General features: G+C 34.8%; 1 protein-coding gene and 1 pseudogene across 1 annotated transcript in view; one reads left to right on the forward strand and one right to left on the reverse strand.

Annotated features, from left to right (window-relative positions):
* Positions 1-16,745, forward strand: part of LOC148584480 (phosphomannomutase-like) — a 48,814-nt gene that overhangs the window by 14,456 nt on the left and 17,613 nt on the right. The window lies entirely within an intron of this gene.
* On the reverse strand, positions 7,940-9,760 carry LOC132185239 (class V chitinase pseudogene; annotated as a pseudogene).

The raw sequence follows: 16,745 nt of genomic DNA on the forward strand, positions 1-16,745 counted from the left end.
TGTTTGATTGAATGAAGTTAAAACGAAAAATGCTCTTTTGGGCTATTTGCTTTTAAATGTACAATTAGCATTTTCCTTGAATTTGCTAGAGACATGGTAGACTAAAACTCAACCTGTTTGTAGGAGAACGCGATGGATTGTCCAAATTAAAGGTTCATTATAACTAACAATTCAAATGGTACGTACGTAGTGATCATATATAGGAGATAGAAGTAAGAAGTATATAAATTAAACTGGAGCCAATAAATAGAATTGTATTTAATAGGGATAATTAGTTGTGAATTAGGATTAAGATTAGATGTTTTAAAAATAGGTTGGTCAATATATATATATATATATATATATATATATATATATAGTTGGGTATTTTCTAGGATTGTATTTTGTAACTCCCTGCAGCTTAGATAATGATCTTATCTCATTCAATTGAACTGATCCTGATCCAAACCGGCCGGGACTTTGTATGATATAATTCGGATCGAGCTAACAATTTCTGGGCCGGTGTGCATGTGGTTGGAATAATATATATTACATTCAGTTATCATCTTGATGGATGAGCCATTGATGTAGCCAGAGAATTCAACTACGATGGCCTTAGCCTCAAATGGCAGTATCCCGCCAGCGATCAGATGACCAACCTTGCCACACTCCTCCAAGAATGGCGAACTGAAGTGGACAATGAAGCTGAGCGCACTGGCAATGCCAAGCTGCTCTAATCGCATCCGTTTATTACTCCCCAGAGTATTATCCCATTGACGATGTCGTAGGTTACTTGGACTGGATCAACGTAGTGGTCTATGACTTGAATACCCCTTCCTCCGATTCCTCACACGATGTTGTTGTTCCGCCTGCTCCATTGCACAATCCAACAAGCTATCAAATTACTAGCGTGGACGCCGGCGTACGTGCTTGGATCGCTGTAGGTGTACCGGCCAAGAACTTAGTCCTTGGCCTTCCATTTCTTGGCCGCAGTTGGCTTTTGGAAAAGGCTGAAAACCATGAAATATTCTAGGCGGCTAATGGAGCTGCGACTGATGACCCCATACTTTATTCCCAAATTCAGGATATAATAGACAACTGCGGCGTAGAAGTGGTCGATCCCTCGTATGTCACACACTATTGCTATGCCGGGACGACTTGGGTTGGTTATGATGGTAAGTATAGCATCTTTGATAAGTCTAGATATGCCATGGAAAAGGGATTGCTTGGTTACTTTGCATGGCATGTGGGCAACCAAGGTAATTTATTAACTAGCTAGTATTATATTTAGCATACATTTCTCTTTCAATTTCTACTCTTCAATCCATCATTGTCCATCATATAAACCTAACTTCTTGTATTAAATCATTTTTACTCTTTAATATATTCTCGCAGCTTTCCGAGCATGGAACGATGAAGATGTGGCACGTGTTTAATTAGAAGCTCGCTAGCAATTCTATTATCCATATCAAATAAGGCCAATTATCAGTACTAGTGTACGCGTTGCAAGGCCAATTTATTATCAGTTGTGTTGTTTTGTTTCCTTGATACTGTCTGCAGCCAGTATCCTTGTTTTTGTAATCCGATTGGATGTGCTCCATCTGTTATTTAGAATAAAAAGTCATTAATAAGATATATTTTTTTTTCTTGTATATATTGATAAAGCATTGATTAAATAATTAGATTTACTTATTCGTATTAGCTTAAGTTTTAGGATAATTGGTAATTTAACATATAACACGTTTCTCAAACGACATTAATTCATGCATCACATCTTATGTTAAAGTATTCGCCATTTATTATTTAATTAATATTTCAACATTTTCTCTTAATAAGTAAAGCTTTAAACATGCAAAAAATATTTAATTGAAAAAAGAGGTAAATGATAAGGCCGCTATTATACACATTAGGGCACCAAAGTTATATATATATATTCGTCCCCCCTTCACATATTTAGTGCAGACAGAGCAGAGTCATAAGAATGAGATCCGAGATAAGAATATACCTTATGAACTGATGACTTTGGGCTCTATGACTTGTCGCTGGAACACCAATTCTGACAAACCAATGACATTTAGGGAGTGAAAAAAAATTACAACTTTTACAATTGTAACTCTTAAATTAACTGTATACTCCCAATTGATTTATGGCTGGTAGAATCTAATGCTATGATTTGTATAACTAGTTGATTGGGGGGTTATTTTGAAGGCAATTTGTAGTTGTAAACAGTAGATAGGCTAAAGAGTCTATTTACTGTTTACTTTAAAAGAAAAAAACAAAAAATTAAATTGCCTACTCTTCCGGAGGTGAAAAATCACTTACAATAGCCAGACATAGCTATTTTCACCCATTTGCCTATACACTGGGAGATGCTCCAAGTAAACAGAAATTCTGCAGAACCCAAAGAAACTACGAAAAGACCACACCAGCTACAAAACAAACTCAAACCCAACTACTAGTAAAAAAAGCAACTCCTCTTTGATACTCGATCCAGTTACGGCGAATAAGCGAAGTCTCCTTATTCCTTATAAACTTCCCCTGCTCCCCAAGGAAGAATTTCTAATTTTATTGTTACCAATACAGAGTATCAAGTTGCAGTGTCTTGAAACAACAAGTAAGGCCTCTGAACAACAAGTCATTTATCTATGGGCTTTCGATTAATGCAAGCGCTAACTTATTGTCAATAAATATTTTTGCAGAATTATCTTCTACCCGCCTACTTTTTACAAATTTCTAGTATAAAAGGCATAAGCCAAAATTGGGTTTGGAAATTAGTTTAAGCTTTAAAGAGAAGAAAACCAAGTTGAACTTAATTGAAGCATCATATTTTGGAACACATGTAACTGTTAGCAGTATGCAATCCACAGCTCACAACTTTGTCTTCATAATCTCATTGATGCAAATCTTGCTAGACAATCTCTTTTGGATTGAAGAAAACTCATTGATATCATCGAAGGGATTACTTAATAACCTTTATATCTTCAAGAATACTCACGATTTACAATAATTCATTGAGACCTCAAAGCAAGCAACATTTTACTTGACAACAAAATGAAACCTAAGATATTAAACTTTGGTATGGCTAAAATTTTCATGAAAGATGAACATGAAGCTTAGTAATTTAAGCATTCTAATCAAGTAATGATTGAAGTTTAGTAATTTAAGCATTCTAATCAAATAATTAATAGTTATATGTATAATTAATAATTAATATTGCATGCAGTGCTTACGTTCCTCCTAAATACGTTAAACGAGGGTAGCTTTGGAGTTCTACTCCTACACATCATAAGTGGGAAGAAGAATGCATGTTCTGCCGCCTGCCACCGTCCACCGCCTCCGGCCGCCCAACTCCGGCCACCTCCGGCGACTTTTCCGGGGAACAAAAACCTTCTATTTATTTGCCTGTATTTTTCCCAACCTCAATGTATAAATACATTGAGTTTGAGGGGGGACGTTAGTGTATATGGGACTTTAGTCCCACATTGATAAGAGAGGGAGCCATGCTCCCCTCTAGCCTCCTATATAAGGAGGCCTCTACCACCTCTTGTAATACACACCTCTCCACACTCTTCTACTACTCAATACAATGTAATCCTTAAGTGTGCTTCCGCTCTCTTCCGCTCTTCTCTTCTCTCCATTATTCTAACACTCTTGATTCTTAATTTGTTTTTCTTTTCTTTTATTTTTCTTTGGCTGGTTCCGCGTTGCTCACTTGTCCTCCAACATTTTCCTTTAACTGCATTGCATTGAAAATTTGGCTTTTTTATTTTTTTATTTTTTTATTTTTTTTCAATTGCTGCGATTTTGCCAATCCCTGCAAAATGTAATTTCTTGCATTAATATATCAAATTAAGTTCAAAATTAATAATTAAACAATATCCCACAATTAAATATAAAATGCAAGCATTAAAAGCAAAACATAGTATGATAATACTTATTTTAATACAGAAAATAAGCACATTTAAGCTATTATCAACATTCACAAAAAATATTCTAAGTTCCCATCTAAATAATTACTTTTTTTTTTTTTTTTTTTTTGACATGTGCATACAAGAGAGGGAGATCTAAAGGGGGATTCGAACTCGTAACATCTGCTTCATAAGGCGTGGTTTCTAACCGATTGAGCTACCTCTTGGGGACCTATCGAAATAATTAGTTGGGAAAAGTTCTTGTTTCCCTTACAAGCTACCACTCCAAAATTTTAGATTTGGGACAATGTTTACTTAAATTATCAAAAAGTACTTATCAATGTCCCCCAAGGCAACCCTCTAAGTTTTTCCCTTTTATTTTTAACTAATATTTTTAGATTTTTTTTTTAAAAAAAAAAAATTATTAAGGGTTTTTCTTTTTTTCATTGGGAGAATATTAAATTGTTTTTGGTAGTTTGAGTGGACATTGTTAATTGAGATTTGGGATGGGTATGTTGAATTTTTCCTATATAGTTAATCAAACGATTTTTTTTTTCGTGGAAAACTTCAATTAATCCTCCAGGACTTTCATCACTTTTGTAATCTACCTCAAAAGTTTAAAAACTGTAGATTTAGTGTATTGAACTTAAAAAAATCTGCAAGCTCACCCCTCCCGTTAAGGTTTGGGGTTGAATTTGACGGTTAAAAAGTGAAACTACCGTTCATGTAAACTTATGAAATTAAAAAATTACTCTTAAATTATAATTATTTTTTTTAAAAAAAAAATATCTAGGTGATTTTGGAAATCTTTTTTAAATCCACCATTGAATACGTTAAAAAAAATATATAGGTGATTTTGGAAATCTTTTTTAAATCCACCATTGAATACATAGGACCACATGTAGATCTAAAAATCTAATGGTGGATTTGAATCTATTTGAAGAAAAAAATATATATGGTTAGAAAAATAAAGCCTAGCATTTCTCGCCGTTGAAAGGTTGCTTTGTCACGAACGATCCTCACCTATACTGATAAAATATGCCAAAGGCTTCCTTTTTTTCGCCAATTAATGTTTTAATTTGTTTGGTATCAAGCAGGCCGGTCTTTGTCGGCTTTACTAGCTATTAGAAATGATGTAAAATAATATATATATATATATATATATATATATATTTTAATTTTGTATTCATAAAAAATATTCATTTTGAAAATTATGTGGGATTTATTTGTATTGAAAATAAGTAATACAACAACAATATTAGAGATTCCTATTAATGATTTGATAATCAGAATCCACGTTTTCTTGCTATTTTTTTTTTTTTTTTTTATACTTCTTCTCATTTTAAACTACTTATCTGGGAACATAGATTTTAACATGATTTACTTTATATGGATTAAACTAGAATAAAGGGTCTTGTGCTTTTATTCATTTGAATGATTTACACTACAAAAAACAGGATGGTTACTGACATGACAAACAGTAACCAAATTTTGTCACGTTAGCAATTATTGACGAGCCAAAAGTGGCACGTCAACAAATTTTTTTTTGACGTGTTGAATATGTCAATATTTATTGACGTGTATTCAACACATCAGGATTTCCTAACGTGTCAATATTTGACATGTCAGGAAATTTAAATTCAATTTAATTTTTTAAAAATTTAATATTTAAATATTTATTGACGTTGCTAAAATTAAACATGTCAAAAAATATTGACGTGTCATTTTGACACGTCAATAAATATTGACATGTCACTTTGACACATCAATATTTCTTATTTCTTATTATTTTTTTTAATATCAGGTTTATTTATATTATATATATTTATGATGTGCTAGTTTAGCACGTCAGTATTTCCTAATTTTATTATTATTATTATTATTATTATTATTTTATATCAGGTTTATTTATATTATATATATATTATATATATTTCTGACGTGCTAGTTTTAGCACGTGAGAAAAAAAAAAAAAATTGCGGGACATTCAACATTAATTTTCCCTCTTCTTTCCCTCTTTTATTATTTCTTCTTTCCGCCCGATCTTCTTTCCCTCTCTCAATCTCCTTCTCTCTAGACGCAGCAAAAGCTCTTCTCTCTCAATCTCTCTGCACTGCAGCAGAGCTAGAAGAAAAGTAGAAGAAGAAGAAGAAAAAGAAAAGGAGAAGAGAAGAAGAAGAGAAGCAAAAAAAAAAAAAAAGATTTTTTAGGTTTTTGAAGATTTGTTGGGTTTGACGTTTGGGTTTTTGATTTTTTAGGTTGATTTTTTGATTTGGGTTTTTGATTTTTTGAAGATTTTTTGGGTTTGGGTTTTGAAAATGGAGGAAAGAAGGGAGAGAGAGAGAGTGAGAAAATGGAGAAAAGAAGAGATTATGGAGAGAGCTGGGAGAGAAACACGGTAGTGAAAATAAATAACATATATATATATATATATATATATATATATATATATATATTATTTTAATTGAAAAATAATTTAAATTAATAAATTTTTTAATTGAAAAAAAAATCCATAAAAAATTTTAAAAAAGAAAAATTATTATTTTTTAATAATTTTAAATTACTAACGTGCCAATTTTGACATGTCAGAAAATTCTAACGTGTTACATCGGACATGTCAAAAATTTTTCGTTTCTGACACTCAAAATTTTAACGTCTGACACACGTCAAAAAAGCCCCCTCAAGAAAATTTTCTGACGTGTCAGACCCCCTAACATGTCAGAAAACCCATGTCAGTAAGATATTCGTTTTTTTGTAGTGTTAAGGGGGTTTTTTTTTTTTTTTTTAATTTTTTTATCTTTTTATCTTTTTTTTAAGGAAAAGAAGCCAAAAATTTATTTATCAGACATTCATACTAATTTTCTTATATTAATGCTTTAATAATCAAAATCAATGTTTTTTTCTTACTATTTTTTTTTCCCTTTATACTTCTTTTTATTTTAAATTAATCATATCAGAACATAATTTTAACATGTTTTAATTTATATATATTAAGCTAAAATTAAGGGTCTTATGTTTTAATTCATTTCATCGTTTTAAGAGTTTTTTTCTTTTGTAAGATTTACTCGTATTTAGGTATTTTTTCAAAGTGCTTTTTATGCTTTTGAAAGCAAAGAAGATTAAAATATATTTCATTGTTATGCTGAAGATGAATATAAACACTTTGAGAGCACCTAACATTCCCTAAACGCTTTGGAAACACCAAAGAGATAATTAAGCATTGAATATGATGTGAGTCACTAGGAGGATTATTTGATTGCATTGATTGAAAGATTTTTTTTTTTTTCCTTTTATTTTGTTATGTATATTTTCTAATGGCTCAAAATTATTTGGATAGGTATCACATCAATAATATTAGAGATCCTTGCTAACTTTCTATTAATACTTTTATAATCACATGCAATCCAAGTTTTCTGTCTCCTATTTTTTTCCGCTAGGAACAAAAATTTTAACATATATTAATTTATATGGATTAAACTAAAATTAAGGGCCTTGTGATAGTAAAATTTTATGCGATTTATACATCTATGCGCTCTTCTGTGTGTAAATTGTAATTGTGTGTACAATATTGAGTAATATACTGGTGTATAACCTTTAGTATGTCATTATAATTAAATATGCATGATATATTTTTTTACAACCTATAATAAAAAGTACGATAGAAAATCCAAGTAAAAAAAAAAAAAAAAAAATTGAAATTAAATTATAATGAAGAATTGCATGTAAAGCATTGGTTATGAGCTACTTATCAGTAATACAAGCTAGCTTCTTTATATATGTATATGCTCCAAATAATATAACATATCTTATTACTGGCCTTACAACACACCATATTTGACAATTGACCTTATTGTTCACAATACAAGCTTCTTAACACAATGGACATGTATCTTAATTAAGATGACTTATTGTTCATAATACAAGCTTCTATGTTACAAATACACGCGGGTCTGATTATTGGCCTTATAACACATGTGATAATTGGCCTTATTGTGGATAATGCAAGCTTCTTATTGAACGATTATGACATATATTATAAGTGGCCTGAATGTTCACAACGAGCTAGCCAGTGCTGGTGCCGGTGCAAGACAAGTGTTGATGCAAGTAAAAGTGTTGGTGTTGGTGTTGGCGTCAGTGATGGTGCTCGTGACGGTGCCAGTGACGGTACCGACGCCAGTTGCAGTGGAGGTGGCGGTGCCGGTACCGGTTTCGGTGCCATTGTCGGTGCCGGTGTCGGCCTGTTCAAGTCTAGGGATTGGCCATGCGCTAGAAGCTGCGATAGCAATAAGAATTACAAGTTACAAGTTAGAATGATCAATGAATACTTACAAATTCAAATTGGAAGAGTTTGAGTTCAATAAGGATGCGGTAAAAGTAAAATCCTTGATTACACCTTCAAATTACATGTTGACACGTACGGCAACATTTAACAAATAGCAAATATACTCTAGCACACCTAATAATTATCTTAAAACACTTACCGCCACACTATAAACAGGTTAGAAGGGATGGGGATGAGCTACCCGGCCTAAAGTCATTAGGGTGATTCGACCACCCTCGGTCAGGAGACCTTTAGAGGTGATTGAGCTAACTTTGCATCACAGACTCATATATACCTTACAAGTAATTAGAATTACACATACATAACAAGTGAGAATTATTATGGACGATGCATGCACATATCAAAACAGAGACACGTGTATGTGAAAAAAAAAAAAAAAAAAAACCTCATATATATGCTTCAAAAGCAAATTGTAGATGCATGATTTAGGAAAGATAAAAACATACTAACCTGCTCCTGAAAGAGTCCCATCTCTGTCGCCGCCCACATGCCATGCATAGTAACCGAGCAATCCCTTTCCCCTAGCATAGTCAACCTTAGCTCTGATACTCTGAATATCATTATAACCAATCCAAGTATTCCCAGTACTGAAATAGTCTACAACATATTCGTCACTGTGATCATGTCTGCCACCTGGGTGTTTCTCTATGAAATACTTGATTTGGTTATAAGGTAAGGTCCCATCTGAGTCATTAATATATACTTTATCACTTTGAGCCCGTCCAGCAGCCGCCGCAAATATTTCTCGGTTATTTTCATTTACTAGGCGCCATGCGGCGCCATAAAATGGAAGGCCAAGGACTATTTTATTGGCGGGCATAGTTGTTGCAAGCCAAGCACTGACGCCGTTATGCCCACAAGGTGGGGTTTCTGCATTGATTTGTGGACTGTGCAATGCAGCAAAAGGTCCAGTTCTATTCCCTGCAAGAGCGGGGTTATAGAAGTCGTACGCCACTACGTTGATCCAATCCAACTTCCTTGCAATCTGATTAACGGGATATGTGACTGTGGGCGACGTCGACGACGTGTAATTGACCGCTGCGACTAGAAGCAACCGGTCATTTCCGGTCAGCTGGGACTCTTTGTCAACGGCTGCACGCCATTCATCGAGGAGAGAGCCAAAGTTGGTCATGTCGGCCGCCGTTGAGGGGTACAGCCAGTGGAGGCAAAGGCCATGGAAGTCGTTAGACCTTGCTAGCTTTATTGAGGAATCTATGAATGATTTGCGGGTACTGAGCTGGCTAGCCATTAAAGCAAACGTAGGGCCAGAGAATCCACCGATGGATAAAAGGGTTTTGACCTTTTTGTTTGTTTTTTGCACGGATTGGGTGAAGGTTGAGAACCGCTCCCTATATTCGTCAGGAAAGGTGACTTCATAGGTGTTGGGTTTGACATCCGCAAAGGCAGCAAAAAGATGGGTGAAAAGCTGGGAAGGTATGCTAGGCACCGAGATTGGGAAGTCACTTTGACAATACCAGTATCCGGCTTTCACTGGGGGAATAGCCGCAATAGCAGTATTAGAGCGAGCCATTGAAGGGAAGGTGATGAGAAATGCTATAATGCATTTTCCCCACCATCTGCCCACCATCTCTGCAGCTTGCTCTAGGCTAATAGCTATGAGAGTGAGATATTGCTTGGAGTTTTCAGCAGAGAATGCAAGCCTATATATATATATAGGTTGCTTGGAGTTTTAAGAAGAGAATGCAAGCCTATATATAGGCAGTATTGCAAATATACAAATTAAATTAGGGCAAACGGAAACCACAAGGTAGATAGAAACATTGCTGAGCTGCAATATGAACAAAACTCTATTAATTAAATTTACCAGCCTATCCCACGTTAGGAAGGGAAGAAAAGGGATTGACCAAAAAATATGAACAGAAAAACAATAAACAGCAAAAAGTCAGAACGTTGAAAATTTAATTTTTTTTTAATAAATAGTAACTGTCCATGTTTAAATTGCTAGCCAATGCCAAACAAGACCAAAACAAGTCCAAATTCAAAAAACCTACCATATACAAACCCAATCAATCACAATCCTTTCTCTACCTATAATATTTTTTTAATGCTTAGTAAATGTCATTATTTCAAGAAATAAGCAGAAGCATATGCAGCACAACGTACAGGAGGTATATTACTAAATTATGCATGTACACACACAGAGGTAAAGCTATATATTGTTAGATATAGATCTTTATGCTAACTATTTCGACACGACATGTCATCATGCGAGCTCTAAGTTTGTACGCATTTGGCAAAGGCCCCAAATTATTCCTCAAACTTTTTTATTTTCTCAACATTCTTACTTTTTGTATCATATCAATCATTTTTTATTACTATTTAAATAAAAAAATTATTACAAAACAAAAATTTTCACTTTTCCATACTACACATTCTTACTTTTTTACTTTTCTTAAAAAAAAAAAAAAACATTCTTACGTTTTTCTTCACACTTTTTAGGCCAAAAGCCTTTAAAAATGGAAATATTTTGTTTTGTAGTGATTTTTTTTTTTTTTTTGAATATCAGTAAAAAATAAATGATGCGATTAAAAGAGCGCGAATGTTTTGAATTATTTTGTTTTTTTTTTTTTTGAAAAAAACTAAAGTGAATAGTATTTGGGGGTAAAGGTGTTGTTTGACAAACAACCCCAATAAGCCTCCAGAAGCTTGCAGATTTGAGGGTGGGTAACGTGAGGAAGCAATAAATTTTATTTTATTTTATTTTATTTTTTAAATTTAAAGGATGGGAAGGGGCGACCAGTGTAGTTTTCCCCCTTGGGCGTGACTATCGGGGTTACCATCCGCTGTGGAATGTCCGGTTTGAGCCATAGCTACTGCTTGGGAAGGCGAGCCCGTCACCACAACTCCACCAAAGTGTGAGCTGGTAGAGCCCCTTCATAGTAGCATCTGGTTCACGTATCTACTACCGCAAGCGGATTCGAACACGCGACCACTAGAATGAAATGAGTTCTTCTACCAACTCAACTACCACCTTGGTGGTTAGGAACCAATAAAATTTTAATGGGGCTAAAGGAGGTTTTAGGTAGGTGAGAAGGTTTATATAATAAAAATGCAATTTTAAAAATCAACGTAGTTTAGCGTTTGGTAAATTTGCACTATTCAAAACACTTTTCAATTGTAGTTAAGCGTTAAGCGTAGTTAAGTGGATAAATTTAGGTTAATTTGCAGAATCTAACACTTTCCAAAACCAATACAAGAGCTAAATAATAATAATCTTCTCATATCATTTTAGTAATCAACTTTCCAATTATATAGATGATTTACAATATGGTAGAGATATAGATAGAAATAACGGTTTGGAGATAAGTATTTATCCGTACGTATACCTGTAGACAGAAATTAAGATGCATACACTAATTACCTTTTTGTTTTTGTTTTTTATTTTATTTTATTATTATTATTATTTTTTTCTATTCAAAGATTAATTCCTTTAAAATGCACATGTTAGGTGTAAACACGATTCGATATAGGAATTGGTATCCTCCCACGGCCTACACATGGAAAATGCTCAAGAAGAACACATTGAGACTTCGAAGTGTGTCTGCAATAGCCTTGTACATAAAATGCAAAACGCATAATGACATGGAGAGTTTATAAAATTCAACGTTAAATCAGATGGTTGATGAGTGAAATGCACACGTATTTTTTTTTCTTCTATTCATAGACTAATTCCTTTAAAATGCACATGTTAGGTATAAACACGATTTGATATAGGAATCGGTATCCTCCCACGGCCTACACATGGAAAATCCTTAAGAAGAACACATATTGAGACTTTGAAGTGTCTATAGTAAAATATACTGACCGGCCCTTTTAGAGAGAGAAGCTCCTCCTTCTCTCTAAAAGAAGCTTTCCACCTCCTTGTGAGGTTCACCTTCCACCTTGTGTGGCTGCCTGAGGGAGGAGGGATGGAATTTTCTCCCTTCCTCCTCCCTCCCACCCTTGTTCTCCTTCATTTTCTTCTCTTTTTCTCTTGTTTTCCCCTTTTGTTCTCTCTTTTGTTTCCAGTCTCTTTTTCCCCTTCACAGCAGCTCCCATCACTCCTCCACCATCACCGTTCATCACAGTTCCATCTCCGCCACAGATCGGCCGAGCCCAACCTCCACCTGCCATCCATCAGCCTCCGCAGCCCCCAAACTGGTGTTTCTAGATTTGGTTTTTTCAAAAAAACCCGATCTATCAACATCAGGTCGCTCCTCCATCACACGTGCCTCCCCACCATGCTCTACAGCCTCTCAGCTTCCCAACGCAACCATCTGCACCTCCGTCCGGCCAACACTCGCCGGAGCGTGAGCCACACGCGCCCGAGAGTAGATCTTACTCGCGGACGCGTGGTACACACGCTCCGAAGCGTGGCTCCTCCGGTCTGCCCTTCGCCCGCCTACCTCCACTCGTTCCGGTGTTTGGTGGTTTTTTGCTCCCTTGGCGCTGCTGCTGAGGGGTTTTTGCTTTCTTTCTTGTATTTTGCTTTGCTTTGTGTTTTGTATTTATGTTTGTTGTGTTTTGTTGTTTTTTTCTGGGTATTTATCTCCTTGAGCTACTCTTGTTTGATATTTTTGTGGAGATTGCTTCATCAACCGGAGATCGGTTCTCCCCTGCTGCAGATTCAGATGGGAATTCAGTGCCTCTCCTTCAACGGCCTCCTTTTGGAGGGTGTTGTTGCTTCAAAGCTAGTCAGATCTTTGGCTTGCTTAAAACACCACTTTGATGGTGCCATTTCTTGGTCTGTTGACCAAGATCCAGAGGACCGGGCCATTTTTTGGCCCATTTCCTATTTGTTTGTATTTTCTGCATTGTTTTGCTGTTTTGGGTTTGTTGTTGGGGAGCCCAACCCCTTTTCGGTTTTTTGAGTTATGTACCCTTTCCTTATTTGCTTAGAAAAAAAAAAAAAGAAGTGTCTATAGTAGCCTTCTACATAAAATGCAAAATGCGTAATGAGACGGAGAGTATATAAAATTCAACGTTAAATCAGATGGTTGATGAGGGAAATGCACACGGTTTTTTTTTTATTTTTTATTTTTATTCATAGACTAATTCCTTTAAAATGCACATGTTAGGTGTAAACACAATTCGATATAGTAATCGGTATCCTCCCACGGCCTACACATGGAAATTGCTCAAGAAGAACACATATTGAGACTTTGAACTGTGTCCACAGTAGCCTTGTACATAAAATGCAAAATGCATAATGACACGGAGAGTTTATAAAATTCAACGTTAAATCATATGGTTGAAAAGTGAAAATTTCAAAGTATTCATAATATGTTTAAAAAATTACAAAAATACTATGAATTTTAAACGGGAGATCGAGTTGACATTACAAACTTCTGAAAGATGGTAATTTTAATTAAATTTACAATTTGTAAAAGTTTAAGAGTATAATTACAAAAGTAGTTAATGAAAGATCGTGGATATATATAGTAATTACTGAAATTTTCCCTTAGTCATATAAACAAGTATTTGTCTCCCCCTGGTTACTGCTACTGACTCTTTTCTAGACGCTAGGTTTATGATCGGCCGATCTGGACACACACTCAACTAGACCCTTCAACTCCTACAGACATGCCATCACGCGCGCTCTAAGCCTTCCCTAAGGGTTCTGAGAATCTCATCATGATTTTCGAAAACTAGAGCAATCAAAATTGAAATTATTGGCTGTAGGAGAATTAAGCCGTAGTTACTGACTGTAGAAAAATTTAGCTCAATCGCATTCCACATGATACACGTACAGATTGGCAAAAGATGGGAAGAAAAAAGCCACAAAATACGGTTTTGGTAAGCATATAATACATTAATTAAAAGTTATGTAATGAAACGTGTTACAAGTGTGTATTGTCTGCTTTTAAAGATTTGTTGGATGACAATTTTGTCGTTAATTTGTCGAAAAATGACGAGAAAGGCTGCAGTTTTTATGGGAAGATATGGTTAATTTTAAAGAAAAATTTATAAGAATCTCATTTAGATCGAATGCATTTTCACGTACATATGAAAGGTCAGGTCTGCAATATTGTATATATTTTCACATATTTAGTAATCATCTTGATGGATGAGCCGAATTAATTAATAAATTAAGTTGATGGAATCCAAATTGATAAATTAAGGTTTGGTTTCTTTCGTGGTTTCCAGAAAATAATTTTTGCATTTTACAGTGTTTAGTGCGATGTAAAATAATAGTCAACGAAAAATATTTTTCCTTTTACCAAAAACTCTTTTTTAATTTTCGGAAAATGTTTTAGGTTTTGAAAACCGTAAATCATTTTCTGACTTTAAGCATATCATTCTCAAACCGACTTACCATGCCAAGACTCGCCCAGGACTCCATCTGGACTTGACCGAGACCCGCCCGGGACTTGACCAGGAGCCGCGTCGAGACTCGCCTGGGACCTGTCCGAGACTCGCCCGGGATTTAACCTGGACCTGCCCAGGACCGGCCTGGGACTTGACTAGGACCCGCCCGGGACACCACTCGGGACCTTGCCGGGACTTGATGGGACTCACCCGGGACCTAATTTGTGAGAAGTAGTTTTTGATATTATTTGAGTTTTATGCAATAAGAAGTCCCAGAGTTGAGCTTTGTTTCTATTTTCCTTCAAACCATAGATAGACTCTATAGTTTTGAAAAAAATTCTTAGATCTTTGATAGACTCAATGTCTAGAATTATTTATCCGTTCTTCTTGTTGATGTTTTCTTTGCATTGTACCAAGTCAGGCTGCATCAGTTTTCATCCAATTTAACAGTAAAATCTTAACTTAAATAAATGACTTTCAACCCACCAGAAGATTTTTGCCTTTTTTTTTTAATTATTTTTTATGATTAAAATACATAAACCCAAAGTTCCTCACATCCTTATTGATCGAATTTGAAACAAAAATACATTTAATTAAAGAACTCAAGTACATAAGCCATATGCCTTTTCAATTGATAAAATAAATACCAGAACCCATGCGGAAACAAAAAAACACTAAATGGCCATAATTGTGGAAGATCTACATAATATGGTCAATATATATTGGCAAATAAAAAGCCTTTTATATCAAAATATCTTTATATTAACCAAGAATAATGTCCTCACTTGTAACTTGTAGCTTAGGCGTATCATACTATCATTGTTAAAGTATTAATTAAGTGATTATTTATTGTTAAAAATAAGTTCTGAAAAAATAAATAAATAATTAAGAACAAAGCCCAAACCGGGTTGCTACACGAAGCGATTCCGATGTGATCAAGATTTGGGAATAAATCTAATGAAAAGGACTTCACAGAATCACAATTCCACAACGACAGTTTTCGCAGGGATGAATAGTCCAGGTTTGTTGGGAGCTCTAACTTCTTACAATAATCAATCACAAGGGTTTTTAATGTAGATGGAAGACCATCTTTAGGAAGGGACACAAGTGAGGAACATCTTCTGATCACCAACTCTTGAAGACTGCCATTGGAGTCTATCATTCCCTTGGGTAGGAACTCTAGTGCATCAAATCCTTCAATTTGGAGCTTCTGCATTCCAGAATTTCCAGGTGGCCATTCATTTAACAAAACCCCATTACAATCATACAACCACAAATTACGTATAGCAGGAGTCCTTGGGAGTGGAGCCACCAATTGCTGACAATTAGTATTACCAAGTATGGCTAAAGAAGGAAGATGGATAGGCAACCCTCCGGTTAGTTTATGGCAGTTTATAATATAAAGCTCTCCAAGTTGAGGAAAACTTACACCCTCATTTTCGTCACCAAAATAATTCCATTCCCCCCACTTCTTCATATTCTCAAACCTAAGAACTTTGAGGGCACCAAATGGCTTAGATGAAGAAGAACAGCTACCAAAAAATTCACGACCCACTGTAACAACTTCATCAAACCCAACAATATAGAGGTTCTGCAAAGACTCTAGCTGCCCAAGGGTGGCAAATTGCTGCAATACGTACAATTTTGTAGCTCAAGAAAAATAAAAGTGAGAAGTGATGGGTGTAGAAAAAAAATAAAAATAAAAAATCGTTGGAGGTTCTGTCTGGCAATGTGTTTCATTTTTACTAGTCTTGCCGTTACTTTTTAATGTATTTGATATTTGCAGGGAAAGGAAACAAGGCAACAAAAGGAAACAAAGCAATGGCTACAATATAATAGCTAGTAAATCACTTATATAAATAAACCATCAATGAAATGAAATGCATCAAAGGAAAAATATAGTCCCTAATATATATTTCTCAGTGTTTCTTCCTCTCTCCCTCCTTACATTTTCAATAATCAATAAACTTCCATAGTCATCACTCGTAGATATATCATATTGTAACATATAAAATAGATACCTTACTCAAAATTAGTGATGATTATTTTGTTCTATTCCTATAGACATGATAGATTTTAAATATTAAACTATCCTCTAAAACAAAATCTTAACAATGAAATAGATCATTTCTATTTCATTTCAATATGATATTGCTACGTCATTTAAAATTAACTGTTAGATACGTCAAAGAAAAACTTGGACTACG

This window comes from Corylus avellana, chromosome 7 (genome assembly GCF_965113065.1).
Source record: "Corylus avellana chromosome 7, dhCorAvel1.hap1.2, whole genome shotgun sequence".
NCBI lineage: Eukaryota > Viridiplantae > Streptophyta > Magnoliopsida > Fagales > Betulaceae > Corylus > Corylus avellana.